Source organism: Lissotriton vulgaris, chromosome 1_1, assembly GCF_964263255.1.
Source record: "Lissotriton vulgaris chromosome 1_1, aLisVul1.2, whole genome shotgun sequence".
Classification (NCBI taxonomy): Eukaryota; Metazoa; Chordata; class Amphibia; order Caudata; family Salamandridae; genus Lissotriton; species Lissotriton vulgaris.
The window spans coordinates 94,983,489-95,004,862 of NC_141685.1; the positions used below are offsets into that span (position 1 = coordinate 94,983,489).

A 21,374-nucleotide genomic window follows, 5' to 3' on the forward strand; every position below is an offset into this window, starting at 1 on the left:
AGTCTTAGTCCAACGCATATTATTGAGAATGGCACTAAGGCAGCAGTTTTGGATTTAAAAAGCACGAATCGTGTTAACCATGGTGCAAAAAATAGGCACTCATGCTAAGCATATCACAGGATGATGTGTGAACATTCCTCCGTTTTTCATGATTAGTGAGGTGATCAGGTAGTTGACTTGTATCCTTTGTTCACATTCATACAAGTGCATTAATCCATTTTGTACGTATTGTGGTACAGTAAAGTTACGCAGCAACAGCATTGAAGGAAAAAAACAGCGATACCGTGTGGGACACGCTGTTGTTTTCTTACAAGTTACTGCCGACTCCGTCAGTGACATCATGTAACGCAAGGTAAACCAATCATGGCGAATGTCTCATGGTTGGCTTATGGCTGGAATAGTAAACTACGTGGATGGGCGCGACAGGCATCCGTCAGGTCGTCATGTGATCGAGTAGACGGCGAATATAGGTCTCGATTAGGATCGCGGTTTTCCCTCATCCTCCGAGCCGGCGGAAGCCACCGCCGGCCCGGAGGATGCGGGAAAACCGCTGTGGAGGCACAAAAGACCCACCGCCAAATTAGGATGGCGGTGGGTCTCAAAATCCGTCCGCAGCTTTTCCGCCACGGTCGCCTTCCCGCCGCGACGGAAAAGCTCCAACATGGCTGACGGTGTCTATCAGACACCGCCGGCCATATTAGGATAGCTGAAATCATATGCTTTTCCACGGCGGCTTTTCCGCCGTGGAAAAGCATACATACATTGACTTCGGGGGCCCGTTGCGGGCCCCCTTTGTGAAGGGGGGGTGGGGGGTGCACATGGGGGGTACCTATGGTACCCCCCTGCGTTTGCGTGGACAAAGCGGCAGGCACCGCGCGGTGCCTGCTGCTTTGTGCACGCAAATGCCGTGCATGCATTTTTAACATTGCGGCGGGTGCAGCTTGAAGCTGCACCCGCCGCAATGTTAAAGATTGAGGATGTGACCGCCAGGGTGGCGGTCACATCCTAATCTGCACGGAGGGACCGCCCCAGCCCCTGTGGACTGTCCCTCCTACTCTATGGTGGCGGACGGACTCAGGTCCGTCCGCCATCATAATCGGCCCCCTAATATGTGTATGATTGGTCGGCGTTCATTTAAACTCACAAGCGGTAAAATGAATCCTGTTCCTGTTCTCTAACCGGGGTGTTTTATCACATCACCACTGGAACGCCTGTACGATTCAGAATATTGAATTTTAGGTAAGTGAAAAGTCTGTCTGCTGTCTATGTGTGAGTAATATAGGGCAACATGGTTGCAGTTTGGAATGGGTGCGTAGTAGTCTACGGATATACTGGCATGTGTCAAGTAAAATAATCAGATCGGGAATGGTAGGCACTGTTTAGCTAAACCTGTATATAGGATTAACTGGGTCGTGTTACGCCGCAAGAGAGGAATTTTAAATAGATTGGTTATTTGTGTTTGCTTTACCCATATTGAATTATGAGGCGGGATGCATAAAGTGTAAATCCCATTTTAAAAATTAATGTACAGCTCGCCGGATATTTGAAGTAACAGTATTATAGTGTTATATTTAAAAATGCTTCCCGATAGCGAATAGACTAGAGGCTATTAAGTATACTTTTGCATTACCAGCGCTATAAGTAAATGAGTTTCTCAGACATTGGTTCTCTGAAAATGCATGCGAGGAGAATCACATTACGTGCACAGTGCTATCTTAACGGGACAGTTAAAATCAGGTGCTGTTTTTAGGGCTTGCCCCTTTCCTATTCCGCAGGAATAGAAAAAGAGCCCTAATGCAGTGAAACCAAAAACTTCAGGCCAAGGGCTCTCCTCCAGAGGATTTTGAACAGTTCACGTGAATCACAATCACGAGACCTGCTCTCATGCACCAGCCTTCCCCCTGGCAGCAGCATTTCTCATTTCACGGCCGCCAGGCCACTTCAAAAGGTTCCGCTGCCTCGCCCCCTGCTTCACGGCCATTAAAGTGCATGGTCCCGTGCACAAGCTTGCCATTTGCTCAGGCATTTTTCCTCCCCCTAATTAGTCACCACTGCTGTTGCTGCCCACGGCCGGCTGTACTTTGTCTAGCATGTCTCCTCCCCCCCTCCCCGCAGAAATGCCAAGAGCTTGTTAACGATGCTTTCCCTGCTGTAGCTGTATACCAAGTGAGAAGTGGGCCGTTTCAGAATGTAGACACTTCAGTGGCTGGTTCTTGTTTTGTGTTTAGCCAGCATCCTTTCAAAAATAAGAAAGAACCACTAGTTTCCATAGTTTCTCCCCTCTGTCTTTCTTTCTTTTCCTCATTTCATGTGACAAAAAGGCATTGGCTGTAAGGAAACCCCCTGCCCCGTCTAAAGTGGTCGGTTGACTACGCCCTTCATTGCAGCGCAAACCAGTGACCCAGAATGCTGCAGATCTTGGAGTTAACAATGTCCTATCTTCTCTTTAAAGACAGGGAAGCTCACACAGAGGGATCCACGCGAGTGTCTGTTCCTCCGAACACGGTGTCACTCGGTTTCCCTCTGCGAACATTCGCAGATCTATCGCACCTAAGATGCGCTATAAGGGTCCGGGAAACCAGTCATGCTGAACCCGCGCTTCTTTGAATGGAGAAAGTCCTTCTGGGGGACTATCCTTATCTTTATGCCACCTCCTGCTTAATTGGTTCATCGGACGACAGGAGGTCGGTGGGAGGGACGGCCAACACACTTCCTACTTCATGTATGTCCTGAAAATGCTTAACCTAGTCCAATGCTTAGAAAAGCCCCGGGAAGCCCTAGAAATGTGGCACTAGCACGTGGTTGGCAGTAGGGCTGTTGAATATCGTGTAACTTTTGGTAGAGAGATGCTCGTATTTTAATGGTCGTGTATTAGAAAATTACAAAAGTGCGTCAACGCCTCGTCAGGATAGTAACTAAGTGCTATATAAATAAAATATTAGAATTCCTCGAGTATGTAAAGCATTAATGATTGAATAGAAATTGGCGGTACAGGGGATATGCGTTAGTTTCATGATAAAACTTTAGGCATCATAGCAGTGACTGGTAATGTTTGTATACGTCTGGGAAACACAGGGATACTGGGTACGTGAGGCGAATGTCTGTCGTTTCTCTTAATGGGAATGCAGTACAGATGCTTGCTGTACACCTAAAAAAGAGCAAGTACTTTATACAGTAAGCTGACTCGCTTCACTTTTCCACTAGATGGCAATGTTCGTTCTAGGTAAAAATACAAACTTTAATGAATGTGAATGACTTGTGGCTCATAAAAAAGACCTTTTGATTTTGTAAGCCTTTACTAGAACTTTTAAGCCACTGTAAAATATCTTTACCCCTGTTCTTTTGTAATCAACAGCACCTGCCGACCTACAAAAGAGAAACTGTATTTTTTGTTTTTGAGTCACCCACGTTGTAATTCTTTACGCTCCCTTTTTGCCGCATTTTACATATTTGTAGTCATGTGCTCTTGTCAGCCCTTTCCTTTAGACATAGGGCTGATTTTGAAAAAAATAATCCAGTCCCGATGGCCTTTTTTCGTATGCTTACGTTGTATATTTATCCTCGAGTTTCACAGGCAAAGCCAGTTTGAGGGAAATGACCAAGGAGTATTCTATAGGGTTAGCTATATAACCAGAGACATACTTGGAATGTAGGAGTTTTCTGGTAGTTAATGAATACATTTTGCAACAGTTTGTTTATTCAATTCCCTTTCTAGTCTTTCTGCGCTATAAAGTGCGTACAATGCTGTCTTTAAAACTTTTTTGTCCATTGTTACAGCTGTGTTCGAATTGGCAAATAGCCTACCAAGGTTAACGCTTTCCAGACTCTTGACTACCCCAGGAAGCCATGGAATATCCATCCCTTTCTCACAGCGAAGACTACCATCTATTATGTCCCTTGTGAGAGATGCCTCGGGATTCTTCATTATGGATAGCCCAAATAGTTCGGGGCGGGCCCTTATGATGTCTTCAATGTATCCTAATTTCAGTTCGCCTTGACATATGTACAAAGGGGTGGAGATTGGAGCACCCAAGAGTTTTCTACAAAATCTATTTTCCTTTGATTGGACGCAAGAGCATTTGACAACACTCCATACCTCTGCCCCATAGGTAGCTATTGGTACACACTGGATCTTAAAAATCTTTAAAAAGGCTGGAATTGTTCTCGATCTCTTAGGGCGGAGGAGACTGAGGATTGAGTTAAAATCCCTCGAGAACTTACTTTTACAATATGCCAAGTGTTCACACCAGGTGCCGTTCACAGCGAAGACCATTCCCAGATAAGGGAAAGTAGCAGTGCAAGTTACTTTTTGGTCGCCCACAGAGATAACATTTAAAGGACATTTCCTTGGCCCACAACGCAGTATAAAAGATTTCTTAAAATGTGTGCCTAAATCTAGGCCGGACATAAAATCTGTGAAACCTCGAACTAAAGTGCGTAGTGCATTTGGTGTGCGACCAATTGAAACCGCATCATCTGTGTATAAAAGCACTGGGAGAGGTTTGCCTTGAATTCTGGGAACATCATTAGTTAGTGGGATCAGTGATTTCTGTAAATTGTTTATATATATGTATATATATATATATATATATATATATATATATATATATATATATATATATATATATATATATATGATAAATAGGAGAGGGGCCAGAACACACCCCTGTCTGACCCCTCTATCTACACTGATGTCATTGGAATCTTCTCCCCCACCACCAATCCTATGGTCCCTATGGAGATAGGCAAAAAAATGAACAAGGGCCTCATCCAGTCCATTTTCTAAAAGGATGGGCCATAGACGGGACCTATTGACAAAATCGAAAGCTGAGGACAGGTCCATAAAAGCTAAGTAAAGTGGCGAGTGCTGTGCAAAAGTGTACTTCCCTATGATCAAAGACATTGCTTGTTCTTGCCAACTTTACCCCTGAAACCTAGTTGGCATTGTTCTAAAATCGGATTGTCCTCTCTCCAGGTTAACATTTTTTTTTTAAACTCTGCCTAAAATTTTAAGGGTGTTATCTATGAGGGAGATCGGTCTATAGCAACATGGTTGTGTGCAATCGCCCTTTTTAAAAATGGGAACGATCGTGCTGGTACACCATGTCTTAGGCAATTGGGCATTGGTTAGATTATTAAAAATATTTAACTACAGTGGGGCCCAAAAATCTAGTTTATATTTAATAAGATTGATGGGCAACCCATAAGGGCCTGGAGTTTTATTGCCCGCACTCTGACTTATAGCCTCTTCAACCTCGTTTATTGATAATGAGACTCCAGATGGCACCCTGTTAATAAAAGGGTCGGATTAAAAAGCAGGCTCTTGGTAAATAGTGGAGAAGTGACTTTCCCAGGTAGCGCTCATAATGTTGCAGCTGATGGGAGTTACTGGTTGTCCCATTGATCTTAACTCTTTAATGGTAGTCCAAAATATATTCCCATTATTTAAGCTGGCAGCATTATTGAGCGCATCCCAGGGCTCACCTAATAACTGTTCCTTCCTATTAGCAATAGCCTGCTTATATGTCAACCTTAAGGACTTGACCAAATCATTACACCTAGGGCTTTGAGATAGGGCCTTGCGGAGCTTCCAGTTGGCAATTGAGCACTCCTGATTGAACCATCTAGGTTCGCGCAGTACTGTGCAAATGGGTTTAGACAGCAAGGATTTATTGGCTCCAATGAGTTCGGTAAAGGCGCTGATAGCCACTGGGTGTGCAACAGGGCCTCTAAACAGATGTTAATAAGATTCGTGTTTCCACTAACCATAGAACTGAATAGGTCTGCGTTATTAATGCCTCGCCATACCAGTCTGCGGTTATCTATAGACGGTGATAGATCTCCAGCACCACATTCTGTCTGAGGCGTTGGAACTGGAGACATCCATAACGTTACTTGTATTGGGTTATGGTCCCTAAAGATTGTGGCCATAATTTCGGCTTTAAGTAAGCTTGCTTCTAAAGCGGGGGAGATAAAAAAACATTATCAATTGCAGATGAGCAGCCCCTCCCTCTGAATGTCGTTTGAGGGGGGGGCATTATCTTTTGTAGTTGCATCAATTTCCATAACATTAATTAAGTTAAGGGTATTCAAATGGTCCATTAGCTCTCTACCCCTATTGCATGTTTGTCTGCTGCTGTGTGAATATTCGCTTGACCATGAGTAAGATAGCTTAGCATTAAAATCGCCCCTAGACAGATTCCTACTAACTTGAAAGAGTCTTTGGATTTTCCAATAGATGCAATAAATGTAATCACATTTATAAAATGCATATTTGGAACAGAATGAAAATCATTGTTATAAAAATTAATTATCCAAAAGGAAATTCCCCTATTAAATAATTTGCCTAGAAAATGATTGTTATCTGTATGCACAGTTTTTATGCATCCTCCTGTCTTAATATTGACCCAGATTGATAAACCCCCCAAATGGTCGACCCTGCTTGGGGGTTGTTGCTAGGATGTTATAAGCCCTTGATAGCATTTTGGTCTGTTCATTTTCCTTTAGCGCCAAGAAGCCTCGGCAGTAGTGCGCTCTATAAATAGAAATGGGAAATAGCGTGTCATAGTGAGTGCACCAGCTTTGGCCTGTATTTGGGTCCCTGTGATCCCTCTTCCCCCCTGAGCTCCCAACGTCTGCCCGGCTTCCATTGCCGTTTGATCCTCTCTTCAATGCCACTAACCTGCACACCAGTTCTCCACCCTCCCCTCTCTAACCCCAACTTAGAAACCCATTCACCTCAAATTGTCCAGGGCCCGCCATTCGTGCGTGCACGTCCTCGGAAGTCGGAATAGTTGGGAACGTGTGTGTCCAGTTCCCTGTGTCTGTACACTCCCCGTGTCTCTACGCTCCCCGCAGACTTCTTCGCTGCCCACCCAGCCTTGCAAATGTCACTTGTCTGTCCCTCAGTCATTCACGGTGTCATCATGGGGGAATGTCTCCTTCGACAATGTCTCCAGCACTGCCAGTCATTCTTGTGCCTTGGGGTCCGGTCTCGTTGCTCGCTCTGTGCTACTCCTCCCGTAGACCTTATGTCATCTTTCTCGAGGAGTTTTGGTCTGTGGGCCCTCTGTCTCCTCCTGGATTGGATTCTCGATACCTAGCACCTGGCAAGTGTCCTGCATGGATCTGAGCTGGAGGAGTTTGCCCTGCCATATGAAAATCAGCCAGAAAGGGTGACCCAAAGAATACGGTATTCCTTGATTTCGAAGATGCAGGGTTGCCACTCGGAACTCCTTACACTTTTGAAAGGGTATTAGAGCCAGGTCCTGGTACAAAGCTATGGAGTGGTCCTGATATCTTAGTGGTTGCTTGTCCCAGGCAGCACGTAGCATACACTCTTTTAGTTGAAAGTCTGGAATGTAAGCCAAAATATCCTGTGGGGGCGCCCAGTATGCCCCTGAAGAGACCCTGCAGGTATTGTGTGATGTCTGGCCCTTCTTCTTTAGGTGGAACTCCCTTCACACGGATGTTGTTTCGCCGAGACCGATTCTCCAGGTCTTCTGTGTGTGCCTGGAGATTGATCTGTTGAGCCTTGAGCCGGACTATCTTTTGCTGTAGATGCTCCACCTCCTCTTCCCGGGCTTGCTTCTGATCCTCGATGGAGGCCATATGGTCCCCAACGGCATCAACATCCCACCTTATCAAAAGGCGGGACGTTGATGCTGTTTGGGAACGTGTGGCCTCCATTGGTTATCTCCTTCATCTCCTCCGCTATTTCCCTTTTCAGCATCTGCAAGTCGCTTTGTAATGCACCGAATAGCGACTCTAAAAAGGTGTGGGTAACTAGGGCTTCAGAGGTGTCTACATCTTGGCTGATTTGTGTCGTTGGGGAGAGCCTCCCTTCTCCGCTGCCGGTCATCGGGAGCTTGGTCAGCATCTTTTTTAGATTCTGATCCTTCTTGCTTCTCGCTGAGGACATGGCTGCTATATCTCTTACCACATCACCAGACTGGCCTGCCTTGTCGTGGGGGTCACAGCCCCAGTGGGTGGCAGTCACCGGGTTGTCCTCCCACTGAGCTCCACTACGCTGTTGCTTGATGGTGAGGGCCCGAGGTGTTACCCCTTTCAGTCTCGTCTGGGCCTTGCTGCCTTCGACCGTCTGCTATTGCCCTGCTGGGCATTGCTTGTTCTCAATATTCTAAGCACTTTGCGCCCGAACCTGCTGTGATTTCCCTGTAGGCCAGCAGCCCTATCTTAGCCTGGAGCACTAGATGTTTTCTAGGACCACTGCGGCTAATTCCTGCACCATGTGCTTGCAGGCCATGGCCTCCGGTTTCCTCTGACTTGGCAGTCAGCTCCAGAGAGACTAATCCATGCCCGGGCCCCTCATCCATTGGCACCTTGTGATTCTTACAGCGTTACAGTTTTTTTCAAAATCTTTATTGGTAATTGAGAGCATGAGCATAGCTCAGTGCCTACAACCATTGTATGGCCGGCAGCGCTCTAAAGTGATCATCAGGCATCCATCAATAATATAGGTAGTAATGCATATTAACACAGCAAGCCGACTACAACCACTTCGGGCCGGCCGCGTTTAAACTAGTGTCAATGTAACCGCTATCAGCCCTGATAACATGGCACAAAAACCTCTGAGAGACCAAAAAGTGCATAATAAATCAGAAGCTGGGATTATGAAGCTGGTGTTCTGCTCATCACCTTACACTCATTGTATAGAACTATATGTATCACATTCTCAAAAATTATATGGTCATATGAGCATGGGTGAAGTACATCACTGTAGTCCTTACATACGTACCCTTAGGATAACCAGAGATTGACGTACATAATGGTAGGAAGAAAACATCAAACTAGTAAAACAAACAAAATTTGCATCCTTCAGCACAACAGTATCAAAAGATTACAAAATTTCATTACAAGACCGGAGGCTACATTATGCATTAATCCTTTAATGCAGCTCACACACAGCCGCTTACATCACAAAGACTAGAATAGGAACAAAGTGACATCATAGTATCCATAAAAGGCATGTGCCAGGGAAGATCAGCCTCTTTTAAATGCGGCTCACAACAGATAAGTAACTCCTCTTCAATCCTTACTACTGTTTATGCCAGTTTACCTTTGTATTCTCATATGGTGCCTATATTTTGATATAATGTACTTATATTCTTATACTGCTTTATTGTTGAACATGCTTAATTGTTATTTATTACTATGGCACCTTTCAACCTGAATTTGTGGTGTGACTCGCTCCCCACCCCTTTCTCGATCGCTGTGACTCCCTGCGATCCCCTCCCCCACCCTCCCTCGACTTCCAATTTATGGTTGTCGATCCTTTACCCATCGTAGTAGGTCTCTCCTCGATTAACTGCGCGTCGAGCACCCTTTTCCCCTTCTGCGCATCGCGCACACTCTCCTACCTCCTCCCCTTCTGAGGTTCCCTGTGGACTGTTCCCTGCGTTCCCAGTGGTATATCGCCTCACGTCTGGCCAAGCCCGCGAAGCCCGACATCTCGCCCTCATCAATCTCAATTCGAGAAATGGCCCTTGTCAACAGCAACGCAACGCTGTGTATCTGCCAGGGTCCATTCCTCGGTCTCAATTTCTTACAGCTCGAGCGCATCGGTTGCCGTTTGAAGGCTTTACCGACTGCGCTCCTGCCAAACAGCTGTTCCTTGCCTCGAGTCCTCAAAATTGATATTTAGTTTAGCTTAGTTCTCAAATCGATATATAGTTTACCTTAGGTCTTAGTTTAGCTAATATTACCCGACTTTAATTTACCTTAGGTTCTTGATATAAAAAATAAATAAAAATAAAAAAAGGGAGAGGTGATTTATTACCTAACTCCACTTATATCCATAATCAAACTACCATACCCTTTAAGCTTTATCCTCATTCTAATAATAATTATTTAATTTATTTAATAATAAGAAATAACCCCCTTACACCTTATTATTTTACTTACCTGCCATGTCTGATTTAGAATCAGATGACGCTATGGCAAGCTCCCCCAATCATAACAGTGATCATTTTAAATCCTTCCTTCAAAGGGAAATGAGGACCTGTATGCTAAATACATTCCGTGAGGTTATGTCTAATAAAAGGTCCCTCTTACTTGATGAAAACACTTCTGATCTAGAAGCTGAACACTCTAAGGCTACCAAAAAAACAAACACTGCCTAAGCACTGATGGAGGTCGCGTTACCTCAGTTGAGATGGGAGGTCCAAGCACCTCAAAAGGCATGGGAGGTCCAAGCACCTCAAAAGACATGGGAGGCCCAAGCGCCCCAAAAGGTAAGGTTGCCCCTTGCGGCACGCATGGCTTTAGTGTTCCTAGCGGGACGAATTTGATGAGCGCCGTCAGCGACGCAACTATTGTCAGTGCTCGTGTCAATTCCAGCTCATAGGAAGAGGAATTCTTCCTGGATCCTGACAATGAATTTGTCTTGGATCTTGACGAGCAAGACACTGATGACTGGGACCTTAATGCTCTCTCAGAGGCGCATTCCTCCCCCTCGTCAAAGGACGCGATCCTTGACCCTCTTGGTGGGGAAATGTTCTCCCCAGAAAACATCTCCCACCCTAACAGTAAAAAGTGGTACCCTCACGATCACATAGCTAAATTTGTCACCAAATGGCTGAGAAACTCTCTTGAAAGAGAATCGCGCAACACCATGAGGTCTGAGTGCCCCCGTCCATTCATAGAGGGTAAAGTCTGTCAAACTCCCAACTTAGACCCAGACTTAATTAAGTTCCTGTTTAAACTAGGCAAGGATCCAAGAAAAGGCCTGGAAAGAGCCCTTAAAGCCTGTCAAGATCATCTTCTTGAACTTCTAGGCCCCCTTACCAGGATCCTCGACCTTGCTGAGGAATCACATATTTCCAACACACCCCTGGACATTAACCTAATAAAAGGTTGGAGTCAGAGAGCCATTGTACTCCTTGGTAATGCTAACTCCTCCCTCAATATTGAAAGGAGGAAATCCGTCCTCATCAGAATCAACCCGAAACTCGGGGATCTTGCTGAAAAGGAGCCATCATCTAAGCCTAATGGCCTCCTCTTCGGACAAGATATGATCAAATCTCTCGGCAAATATGTGGCAACATTTACAGCTTTAGACAAAGCCCTAGGCCGGTGGAAGAGGCCGTTCTTCCGGCCGAGGGAATTTCCGGCCTTTCACCTACGGAAGAGGAAGAGGTTCATCCGGTAGAGGTAGAGGCTTCTACCCCTCCAACACCAGACAATACTTCCCACAAAGAGGGAGAGGTTCACGCGGAAGAGGCTTCCCCGCTTGTGGTGCTTCCAACAACACCACCTCAAGTAAGTGTACTTCTTTCTTCTTCCCCTCCAAAGGTCGGGGGCAGACTCAAACATTTCATTCATGTCTGGGAATCCTTGACTCAAGACCCGTGGGTTCTAGAAACAGTTCAGGGCTTCAAAATAGACTTCACAGAGATTCCTTTCCAATTTACCACTCCCAATCCTCTGATTCTCTCTTCAGAACATCTAGAAATCGTCAAAGAAGAGTTTTTCTCTATGTTAAAGAAGGGCGCAATAATAGAGGTTCCTTGGTCTCAAAAGCATTTTGTAAGCACCCTTTTCCTAGTCGAAAAGAAAGACAAGGGTTGGCGCCCAATGATAAACCTCCGAGAGGTAAACAAGTACCTCGTCTACCGTCATTTCAAGACGGAAGGCATCCATCTGCTCAGGGACCTTCTACTCCAAGGAGATTGGCTAGTCAAATTGTACTTAAAAGACGCCTATTTTACCATTCCCATGGCAATAGAACATCAGTCCTTTCTCCAGTTCATTTAGGACAATCGCCTTTTTCAATTTCAGGCCCTCCCTTTTGGTCTTTCATCCGCCCCTTGGTGTTTCACCAAAATCATGAGAACGATAGTCTCCATCCTAAGAGCCAGGGGTATTCGTCTCATCATCTATCTAGACGACATACTGATAATGTCCCAATCTCACTCTCAGATTCTAGAAGATCTACAAACCTCCATGAACCTCATAGAAAGCCTTGGGTTCATTATAAACAGGGAAAAATCAATCCTTTTACCCTCCAAATCTCTGGAGTTCCTTGGCTTCACTGTGGACACATCCAGGTGTCTTCTCTTATTCCCCAAAAAGAAGATTGCCAAAATTCGGAAAGAGATCAGATTTGTCCTCAAACATCACTCTTTATCCCTCAGAGAGCTGGCCAGACTCCTTGGTCTCCTTTCTTCCTCGATCCAAGCTATCTTCCCTGGCCCCCTGAACTACCGTGCTCTTCAGATAGTAAAAGCCAAAGCTCTCAGATCCGGACTTTGGTACGGAGACCAAGTCTCTCTGGACGAAGAAGCCAGACTGGAACTTTCTTGGTGGCTGGACAATTTGGACGCCTGGAATGGAAGAGCTATCTTTGGTTCAACTCCAGACTTCGTTCTAGAGTCAGACGCCAGCCTTTATGGTTGGCGTGCCCGTCTCCTCGACCAGGACACTGGTGGTGTATGGACCCCTTCGGAATCTTCCCACCATATAAATTTCTTAGAATGACGGCCGGTCTCTACGCCTTGAAGAGCTTCAGACAATCTCTTCAGGGTAGATCCGTTCTCCTGAAGATGGACAACGTTTCCGCAGTCTCGTATATCAACCGTCTCGGCGGTACGAAATCTGCCGACCTATCGGATCTGGCCAGGAAACTTTGGATGTTCTGTTTGGAACACAAGATTTCCCTGAGGGCAGAGTACCTCCCCGGAAAATCCAACCTCTCAGCAGATTGGAACTCGAGGTTCCTAGTAGATTTCAGCGATTGGAAACTCAATCCGACCATTTTCAATTCCCTGGTCCACTATTGGGGTCCTTTCGATGTGGACCTTTTTGCAAGCCGTTTGACTTCCCAGCTTCCACAGTATTTCAGCTGGATGCCAGACCCGGGTGCTCTAGCTGTCAACGCTTTCCTCCAACCTTGGGCTCCTCTCCGACCCTACGCCTTTCCCCCCTTTGCTATGATCCAAAGGGTTCTACAGAAAGTGAGACAGGAACAGTGCTGATAACCCCTTTCTGGCCGTCTCAGGCATGGGTTCCCCACAGCTTTGGAACTTTCGTGCGACATTCCCCTCCTAATCCCGGCTTCTCAAGGACTCCTCCTAAACGCAAACGGAGAAGATCACCTCCTGGTTCTTTCAGGGAACCTGAACCTCCTTGCTTGGAAAGTGTCAGGCAATCTAATCAATTGTCTGGACTTTCGTCATCTGCTCTTACACTCCTCTGAGAATCTTGGGCACCTGGAACACACTACAGATATAATAACAACTGGAAAAAATGGTCTAGTTGGTGCTTGGTAAGGGACTTGGATCCCGTGGAAGCTCCTATCGTTAATATAGTCAATTTCCTAGTGGAACTTTTCGACAGTGGTCTCTCCTATAGATCCATTAACTGTTATAGGTCTGCTATTTCCGCAGGTCACTCTATTGTCAACGGTAAGACGGTAGGTAAGAACGTTATTATTTCTAGAGTCCTTAAAAGTATCAGACTTAAAAGGCCCCCTAGGCCTAAATATCAATCTGTTTGGGATGTTAAACTATTGCTTGACCTTTTTTGCTCCTGGCCTGATAACTCCCTTCTTAACAGAAAATGTCTTTCAATTAAACTTGCCTCTCTTCTTTGTTTAGTCTCTTGTCGCAGAGTTTCAGATGTTAAAGCTCTGGACATCTCTAATAGATGTTATGACATGTTTGGTGTTAAATTAGAAATTTTTAGGAGAACTAAAACCATGTCTGACTTTATCTTCTATCCACGTTTTGATTTTTGCGAAAAACTCTGTGTGGTTGATTGTTTGAAGGAATACGACTCCAGGATGTCTAATCTCCGACCCCCTGATGCAAATCAAATTCTTGTTTCCTATGTCAAACCCTTTAAACCCATCTCATCCTGCTCTATCGCAAGGTGGGTTAAATTGGCTATGAACTTCGCTGGTATTGACCTTTCAAAATTTCAAGCTCATTCACTAAGAAGCGCAATGGCCAGCAAGTCATACTGGTCGGGTGGTAAGTTGGATACTATCCTTAAGGCTGCTGATTAGTCTAATGCCTCTACCTTTGCCCATCATTATTGTAAACCAATTGAACATGTTTCTGACGTTGTGATTCAAAGCTACCAACATGCATAATGTAGCCTCCTGTCTTGTAATTAAATTGCGATTCTCCTATTAACATGACCAGAGAATCTGGATTTCATTAAAGACACGGAGGCTAACATTATCCCTCCCGTCCCTCCCTGGAGGGAAATTGAGGATTGATTTGGTTTACAATGTTTTCAATGTTTCATGCCCTTTTAACCTTATGTTATGCTTTTCTAATTGCTTCTTCTGAAGGTTACTTTGTGCCTTTCTTGATTTGCTTTATTTTCTTCCAGACAATTCGAATTGATGAATCTCCAAGGATTTTCCAAGTTTCGACAATACTTCCTTCAAGTTTTAAGATGTATTTTTCGTTTGACTTGTCGTTCGAGGCATCTAAAAGAGGCTGATCTTTCCTGGCACATGCCTTTTATGGATAATATGATGTCACTTTGTTCTTATTCTAGTCTTTGTGATGTAAGCGGCTGTGTGTGAGCTGCATTAAAAGATTAATGCATAATGTTAGCCTCCGTCTTTAATGAAATCCAGATTCTCGGGTCATGTTAATAGGAGAATCGCAATTGGTATCTTTCATTACCAGGTATGAGCAGCGTATAATTGATTCAGGGCTTTCAAATACAATAGGATTCACAATAAAATCAAGCAGAGTACCACATTGAGTGCCTCCATACGGGGGACATATCATAACACAACGTCAATAGGCTCGTGAGCATTAAAACCCGCCCCATGTCAATAAGCAGGGAGAGGTACCAACCCCTCGGGGACAGCGCATTGGAGTATCCTGGTTGTCACAATCTAAGTGGGCATTCCCATCACAGTTTCTTGCACAGGTGCCACCCCGTCCAAAGCCGGGAGCTCGCTCTAGCCGAAGCCCACTGAATAAACGGCTCCCATATGTCCCGGGGTCGAGACGCAGCGGGCATAGTCTCCCAATAGATACCTAACTGTGTATGCCCATAGGTGACATCTGATAGCCAGTCGGAAAATTTGGGTATCTTTCACATACCCCATTTAAGCGCAATTTGTCTCCTAGCATACAGCAGAAGCATGGCATGTAGCTTTCTCCGTTTAGGTGTAGTATCGCTTAACAAACCCAGAAGTCCTAAATGCAGGGAAGGGTCATCAGTCCTGCCAACAATTTGATTCACCGCCTCGAATATTTCTTGCCAGAAGCCAGCAATCCTAGGGCAGTGCCATGCTATGTGCAGAAAGGTAGCATTGTCAAAACCGCATCTCCAACATTTGGCATCATCTCGCAGGTGCATGCGGTAAAGGCTGATCGGGGTTCTATAGTATCTATGTAAAAATTTGAAGTGTATGAGGCGTAATTTATAATTGGGGAGAGTTCGAGTAGCTGTTTGCAACAAAACGACCACTGGTCCTCAGTTAGAGGGGGATCAAGCTCCTCATTCCAAAGTAACACAGACTTAGGCTGTATAATGGGGGATTGGTCCTGCAGCTCATTGTACAAACGTGTCATTAGGTTTTTGGGGGAGGCGCAAGCCAGTATATTTTGCAAGGCGTTAAATGTGGGGGGTGCGTCAGGAAAACCCTCCCAAAGGGAGCGGCATGCCACTTTCAGTTGATGGTAAAGGAATAACTCCTGAAATGGAGGTGCCCTCTCCCCCTCCTCCACCTGTGGATCTCGGAACACGCCGTCTGGGTATAGATCAGCGAAGGTGCAAATTTGAGCGCCTCCCAGGGCTCGCCTTTGCTGTGCGCGCCACGCCCAGCGTAAAGTATTAGCGGAGTCAACATCCATCGTGGGGCGAACGTGTTTTTGGTAAAGAGCCACCGCCAGGGGCGTGGGTGCCAATGAGTCTTGCTCCACCGCCACATGTGGTTGATAAGGCGTCGGGTATGCCCAGAAGTGCAAGAATTGAGTTTGCGCACAAAGAGCATATAGATGCATGTCCGGAGCCTACAGCGTTACAGTTCATATCTCATTCTCCTTATTGGATTTTGTCATTTTAGTGTCATTTTGTTCAATACACTTTACTTTATTTTTCTATTTCGGTTTGGGTTTTTTATTGTTTTGTATTTTGACTTTTAATTTTTTGGTTAAATATTTTACATATTACCTTAAGTTAAGCCTGCCTGTACGGTGCTTAAGTACCTGGGGTTGATCCTAGGTTAATTGAATGGCTTTGAAAGTTCACTCTGACAACGGTTGTGATTGTTCCTCATCTACCACAAATAATAATTCAGTTTTATTACAGAAACTATCTAAAATTATCTGCAAAACAGGCCGTTGATAACCTACCAGGGTTGATGCACCATGTGGACAAATTGGAATATGGGACGAGTATTGTGTGGCAATAGAATATCTAAAAAACTTCAGCTTACAGACGAACCAATAATCGCGCTTGAATCTCACAACTTTTTAAAACAAGGTAGTCAGGAAAGTGTGGCGAATATATTGCAGCTCTTTGTATTTTGACAGCCACAAGCAAATTTGAAAACAGAGTGGATGTATGTAGCAGAGATGAGTCTGTTCACCCAATGTGAGTGGTGATATCTTCTTTGCTGATCTGCCTGAAGTTATGATGCTGCTGACAGTAGCGTATCTGCTAAAAGCGATGGCGTGACTGGTGGAACTATAAAGCCAAGTAAGAGAAAGTTATCTTCCGACATCGCAGTCTTCGTGACTGAGACCAGTAATACTGAAGCCTCTGAGACTCATAGCAGTAATTTCTCCTTTCAGAGCGTTATTGCTGCAGATGGAGTGAAGCCAGAAGCAAGCACATTAATAAGGTACCAACAAAGTTTAATATTGTTCATTTGTATTAACTGTTTCTCTTTTGCAGCATTTGGAAATGCATTTTCTAGTTTTGTTGCTTTTTGGTTAGTTTTTTATTGACGGCTGTTATCTTTGTTTTAAAGGGAAAGATTTTGAGGTGTGTGACCTTAATGCTGCAGTTTGCATTTCATTACCATCATTTGCTTATCCTGGAGAATCTCCAGGGTGGAGGAGGTTTGCTGTTCCAGAGTTCTTTCTTCAGCTTCTGGGCAGTTGTCGCTCTGTGGCGATCTGTGGTCCTGTTTCTCTGCTCTTCTTGTAATAGCTCCTATCAGAGCTTCATCCTCCCGCCAACGATAATATGATGCCAGGCATCACCCAGCACACAACAAAGTCTATGATGGGCTAAGTCCATCTGCTCGGCGCAGTTAGAGCGAGGATAACGTTCTCTGGACCCATCAGGCTGTGAATGTAACCTAAGGGCTTAAGATGAAATGAAGAGCTTACCTCCTTCCTGAGTGGCTCCAGTCTGCTGTGTGCAGACCCAGTAGCTGGCAGCACCCTGCAGTATGTATGTATAAATCAGATTATGTTGGAAGTAACCTGCAATATAGGGGCAGGCAACACCCTGCCAACAAGTAGGATTTCTCATAGTATTTTATTTCCTGGCACATTAATGGTGATAGTCTTTTAACAGGCAGAAGAACAACACTGACCATACATTTTCCTGGGTTTGTCTTTAAAATTACGTACACATTAGGAATGGCATTTCGTTCTGCTGGAAAAATAACACAAGTTATCTTGCACTCTGCTATGATGTTGCACAGATCTTTGGCTGCAATGCTTCCATGTTTCATTCAAACGTGCTTTCTACAGGGCACATACATGATTTGCTGCTGTAGAGAAATAATGCTCCTGTGTACTGTGGCACTCAGAAATATTGATAAACGTAATGTTTTCTCTTCCAGCACTTCCTAGTAACACCTTTCACTGCTTGACCCAGTCATTTGGCAGAAACATAACTTTGTACCATTAAAATAGTTGTGATGGGGAACATTCATGTGGGGTTAGGACTGGCTCGACCAGGGTGCTTGCTGACTTGGAGGAGTATGGAGTTGACCACCTTGCCTGGTCGGTGTGGAACCAAGCCAGCGATGCTTTGCTGCAGGCTCATTTGCCCTGATAGCTGGTCAACAGTTTGAGGAGGAGGAGGTGAAGAGCTGGCTAAGTGTGCCATGAGGCTGGCATTTCAGTACATCCCTGAGAAGTGAGCTTTGAGTCATGTAGTGTTCCTCTTATACCACGTGCAATTCACCCTCTCCAAAGCCTCAAGAATTCCTGAGTGTGAAGGGTGGCTGATTCTGATTGGGTGCTTGATGGTTTACCAGAAACGTATGTTTTTGATCGTTCATGTTTGTCAGTAGTTAATTAAACACGCCCAGGGGTTTTATCTCTTCAGTTGACACAAGCTGCAATAAAGGTTTCTTTGTCGTTGCAAACAAATATGAATGAGCCTCTGTAGGTCAAAGAATGTTGTGTTCTGAGGTTGCCAAAAACTAATCTCTCTGTTAAAAGGAGATTCCAGTGGCACTGTGAGCAAGCTAATGCAAAAATAGGCTAACATACTCGGCTGGGGTGTACAGAGGCAGTCTGCCGCCAGATCCACAGTATATGTTATCCAAAAACAGCACAGGTCCTGCATGAAGGGTACTGTAGGAACTACACTAAATGGCGCCACCAACGTTTGGTACTTATTTAACAGTAGAATCTGAGTAGTTCAGTTGGGGTTATTCCCACAGACCCCTACTTACAAAAACTAGAATCGTGGAGTGGGTGGGCACAAAACTCCGCCGCAGCTGAGTAGGCAAGATATCCTATGTATTGGTTGTTGTTTAATCAAGCTTGAAGGAATTTACCTAAATTGTGCATAAAACCGTACCTTAAAATTCCTTCGACAGTTATTCTGTGTCTTAAACACGATGTGTAAGAAGCAGCCTTAACCCCAATAACCCAGGCACTTAATCAGTCTAAAGAAGACGATGTCAATGCAATACAGATTGCTCCCAATGTAAAGCATACTATGACAGTTAAACTACTCAAAAATGGGTTACCACCCAAAGGAGGTGTAGTAATATTCGTGATAGAGGCATTCCAGACAGAGGTATTCTACTCATAGGTTATATTCCCAGCAGCGAATTCCGTAACAGAAACGTTTCATTATTACACACATGAAGAAGTTTCAGCGGTCTACACTCCGTTTGCGGTGATTGAGATTCCGCTTACCTACCAGGAATAATTTTTTCTGGTTTAATGGCGCCGTACCCCACGTTACTACAAGAGCAAGGCTTGGTCCTTTAGGAAGACCAGGAGCAACATGGCGATATTAGCGGCCTATGCACCACATCCAGACATTGACACAATGCCACGTGATGAGCTGCTTGTTCAACTCAAAGAGTTGATAAAACTTTACAGAAACATGACACACTTCGTCCTGAGGACACTAGCGGTCCAACCTACCGTAATTACACCTAATGCAGCTCCTACACAGAGCACAGGTACTAAAATTACTCCACAAACATTACACACGGAAATGGGCAAAGTGCCCACAAAACCTGAACAAATTCCTTTCTGGGTAGCTCAGAAAATAACCCAGTTAGAAGCAGTATTCCCAAATACAACAGCATTTGAAAAACACAGAATGTTAACAATCTGCTTGCCCATGGGGATAACACCACAGTTAGAGGATTGCGCTTCTAGGGGTACAGTCTTTGCTGCCAAATACACCAGAACTCATGGTATTCCTTCATTAGCAATAACACCAGATGTATTAAGACAAATACAAAATGAGTACGGAGCAGAACTTGCCCTAAACTTAGGGATGAAGTTAATAAATAACTACAACCAGGTATCCGCCATAATACTAGCTACCATTAAAGTGGAAGCAGCATCAGTGTCAATCCGCCAACGCCTACGGGAGTTCTCTCCATTAGAACAGGTGAATGAACCACCCAAAATAATTGAAACTGCGTATGCAGAATTTGACTGGAAGTGCACAAGGTCCCTGCCAACCAGGTCTCCTGAGCCAGATCTCCTTCCCTAAAGTGTACCTGTCATTTCCACGATTGGCACTCCATAAGTCCCTGGTAAAAGATACCTCTGGTACCAAGGGCCTTGTTGTTAAAGAGGGTCTCTAAAGGCTACAGCACAAATGATGCCACCCTAAGGGACCCCTCACCAAGCACATACATTCATACATACTGCCACTGCAGCTGTGTGTCTTGGTGCAGACAAAACTGAAGAGTCGACATGGCACACATCCCTGTATGCGATGCCCGTAAGGACTGTCCGAGATGTAGGTAAGATACCCCTCTAGCAGGCCTTATAGCGTACGCTACTTTAGGGATATCTCCTGTGAGGGCATTTCTACATGAGCAGATATGCCCCTACAATATCCTTGTCGATTCCAAGATATTGCAAGTGACCAGGAAAGTTCTATAGTAAGTACATTGGCTGGACGTTTGTCATTACAAGTGCCACAGCTCCATGAAGGATGCACTGAAATATGGGATATTTGGTACCAAACATCTCAGCATAATAAACCTGCGCTGATGCAGTGTCCGATTTATTAAACATTGCACTTAGAGAACCCCTTAGAGGGGTCCCCTAAAATCTACCAATCCTTAGGGGCGTCACTAACTGGCCTGAGACAGCCTGCTACCACTGGACAGTGTTCTGTCCTCATGGGGAGAGTGCCTCTGCACTTTGAGGTCGATAATGCCTTTGGGACATGCACGCAGGTTTGCACAGTTCTTTTACGATTTTATAAATCACAAAAGCACAAAAACAGCAGACCTAGGTCAAGCACAATGGTTCCGTATGTTCTCAATATCAGATGGTGCAACCACTTCCAACATCCGCTGTTCAGGGATGTGAAAATTACAACAGTATACAAAAACCAAAAAGGAAGGTGCACTCTAATGAAGTCAATGGAACAAAGAATATTTTGTGAATGTCTCTTCTTTATTTAAAATATTAGTTGTCTGTGAGCACGGGCACAGCCAACGCGTTTCGTTCCCTTAGTGCCATGGGAACTTCGTCAGGGCATGAATATGAATTTAGGAGAAGCAAGAAATCAGAATAACTGTTTAGAATGGATATTCTGGAAGCGATCGTCCTTGGATAAAAGATTCTTGAATAAATCCTATAGGTACTGCGTCCTTGTTCCCTGGGGTTTCCAAAATAAGCTGTTGCTTCGTATTTGCCTAAAGGACGGGCAATCGTCAAAAGGACTTATTTTATTTGTAGATTCATAAGGGCTTCTTAAAATCAAGTTGTGAACTATCGTGAAATTCGTAATCAATTTAAGGTAGATAAAAAAGTAGCTAATAGATCTCTGTATCAAGTAGATCTCGCTTATAGTAAGGCGATAGTATAATAGAAATAACACCAAACAGTATCGAGGAACAATCAGAGTGTTAGAGGTCCAAATACGACCTAATGTAGGCGTGAGCCAGGAATACAGCATCTATAATAGGGCTTTTACGATTTTAT

At 44.6% G+C, this 21,374-nt stretch overlaps 1 protein-coding gene across 1 annotated transcript in view; it reads left to right on the top strand.

Moving 5' to 3' along the window:
- Positions 1 to 21,374, top strand: part of LOC147737537 (uncharacterized) — a 63,533-nt gene that overhangs the window by 9,719 nt on the left and 32,440 nt on the right. The window contains exon 2 of the mRNA XM_086936179.1: positions 16,788 to 16,837. The gene's annotated coding sequence lies outside the window, so the exon portion shown is untranslated. The remainder of the gene's footprint in view (positions 1 to 16,787; positions 16,838 to 21,374) is intronic.